Below are 3,203 nucleotides of genomic sequence, written 5' to 3'. Positions count from 1 at the left end.
TGTTATTGTTATTCAAATATATATAACTGATTACAAAATTTCTTGTGTGAAAATTAAGCGATGTTCTATTATAAGAATATTATTTAAGTCCTCTTAAGTCTTATTAATATTTAATTAAATTTATAACGTTTGATAGGTCGTCTATTCGTAGAAGTTTAATTCCTTATTGAGCATGGTAATCTGCAATTCGTAGATTGAAAGTAGGTCTAAATTTTACATCACAATATAAAGAACAGAAGGAAGAAACGATGTTATTGAGAACTACAAATTTATAATATGAATAAGTGATATTTAATCTTTTAACATGGACGTCTGTACTGATTGTTGAATTCCATATTGTTTTTAGGTTAATGTTACCTTAGGTAGCCAAGATGGCGGCTCGTCTCTAATTCCAGCAAGGAAACAGTGGGGACGCACGTTCTAACGTAACCTAACCTAACCTATTCTAATAAATTACTATAATTATTAGCAACCAAATTGTTAGACTAGGTTAGGTTAGGTTAGGTAAGAACGTGCGTCCCACTGTTTTCTCGCTGGAATCAGAGATGAGCCGCCAACTTGGCACGTAAGAAAACATTAACCAAATATTTAAACCTCCGGTACTCAACTTCCAAAACATAAATCTGTAATTAAATTTACACAAAAAATGGAGTACAGTGCTTTATTTTTGTAAGTACTATGCAATAAGAACGATGTTGTGATAATTTTCCACTTTATTTATACTTTATGAAGTTGTGTATCGGAGATTTAAATATAGTTTCTATTCTCTCATATGTAAGTAATAATGCAATTTACATTATGTTATATATTATGATTTGTTTCTTAAAAAGCACTGAAGAGAAACTAAAACACTATATTAGACTGAAATTCATTGTTGTAAAATTATTTAAAATATGCCACAATAAAATCATTCGTCATCTAACCAGGACTGTTTGCTGCTGAGAGAAAAACCGACGTAATAATAGGATTAAAGCAATTAGAAGGTGCATGAGGTGCAATCATTATTTAGGTATATTTTTCGAAAATTTCACGTATAACGTTTCGAAAATTTTATGCTGCACGTGGAGATCAAAGATTGTTTTCAATACATCTATTTCAAGACTTTTGATCAATAAAATCATAAATAATTAATGCATTTCTACTATATTCTAATGTAAAGCAATGAAATGACAAATTTGAATGATTTATTTCAAATCACAAATTAGAACAAACAACATAAACTTCACTCAAGACATTTCATCCGAAATAAATTCCTCTTCTATAAACAAATCTGAAAAATTTGTTTGATTATTCCGCTAGTAGATAATAAGAAAAATGCAATTACTTGGCGTACGTAGTTTATTCCAGTTGCATTTAATTTGATTATTTTACACGTAAATACAAACAATATCTCTACATAACTGCTTACCCACTTTAGGTTGATTGAAATTAAATTGATTTATCAATTTAAATAATCGCGTAATTGATTGAATTGTGTTCAAGGTCTCGTCCAGTGCTGTAACAGATGACGTAAAGATAATTATCGCCAGTTAATAAGAGCAGCGTACTTCAGTATCCTACTCCCTTTAATTGAATAAGATCCGCATCAGTGGATTTATAACTAAATAATTTGAATTGCAATAATACGAATTTTAAAATCATGGAAATTTTACATTTTTTACAGAAGATATCTCGTATAACAGCGATTCATTACGTCGAGGAATATACAGACGAAGAGGAATTCGGCGGTAGATTCTACAAATTTTACCAGAACATCGTAGAATTTTTTCTTTATTTTAACATGATCTTGACGTTATTTATGACGTTGCGAATCGACGTCGTCTGTGACGAAATTATCTCACATTTTTCTGACATAGCCGAGTTTTTCATGCCGACCTTTTTGATGACGTTCATTTTAGCCTGTTTCCAATTTAGTCTCTTTAAAAGGGTTAAATATCCGAATCCGATCGAAATTACTGGCGACGTCGAACCGAAGTTGTATCAAAATATTTTCATTTCACTTCTTCTCGGTTCCATTTTCTTTATTTTCTACATAATGTCCGCAGTCTTTTACATCGATTTATATGTGTTTCCCGTTTGGTCGACAAAATCTTTGCTCGAAGGAGTTTTTTGTCATATCGATATTACTTTCTTTTTAATCTTCAATGCTTATAATTTTTTCACTTTGGCATTCTCTCACATTATTCTATTTTCTTTCGTCTCTGACTACTTGAAACGACTAAATTATACATTTCTACAGATGATTAAAGGTCCTGGAAATGTTGAAAGTTTCGAAAATATCTTACGACGTCATTCCCGAATTTGGTTGTTTATCGAAGATATAAATGAAATAGGGAAGTACTTCTTTCCTTTAATCTATGGTTATGCCATTTATTATTCAAGTTTTTGTATATGTCTTGGGATTTTCTGGGAATTAGATCCATATTTTAAAGTAGAACTTTTAGTAGAATTCCTTGTTTTGTTGTTTATAAGCATCGTGGTTTCTTATGCATTATCAAGAATAAATGCTCAGGTGAGATAAAAAATAATTAACGTAGGATATAATGAATGCCGTTTCAATTATTTATTGTAATCGTTTATTAATTAGCTGTACGGCAATTTCCACCAATGCAACATTTTATCCTCGAGTCGTTGTTCTCTTTTGTATAAACTCAAGGTAGTTCATATTTTCGTTTCCTTATATTATTATTATTATTAACACGATGTGTAATTTATACTTGTATATTAATTCTTGTTAGATCTTGAATTTCATGAAACGGTTTGGAAAAACACCAATTGGTTTTTCTGTCGGAGGACTTTTCTGTATAAAAAAGAATTTCGTCATCAGAGTATGTGATATTTAAATTTTTATTTGTATATTATTTGAATTCCGCAACAATTTCAGGTGAATGGACAAAGCGATATTTTGAAAAAATTGCTGCGAACATAATCTATTTGTATTTTCAGATGATTAGTGCCATTCACTCGCTTCTGTCGTCCCTGGTGAAACTGGCAACTACAAAGAATGAGGCATGCAAGACGCAAATTACAAATCCTGGAAATCTGTCTTTTGCTGATGGAAATCGATAAAAATCAATCTTGATCAAAACTTGCACAAGATACACTTTAGCAGCTGAATTATGTTTTGTTAACGTTACATGTGGTAATTATTAATTGCATAGGATTTTTCAAAATGTCTAGTTTATAAATAGAGAGCATTAGTT

Source organism: Centruroides vittatus, unplaced genomic scaffold (assembly GCF_030686945.1).
Source record: "Centruroides vittatus isolate TY-2023 unplaced genomic scaffold, ASM3068694v2 contig_1491, whole genome shotgun sequence".
In the NCBI taxonomy this organism is placed as follows: Eukaryota; Metazoa; Arthropoda; class Arachnida; order Scorpiones; family Buthidae; genus Centruroides; species Centruroides vittatus.
Note: the sequence above shows the minus strand (reverse complement) of the source record.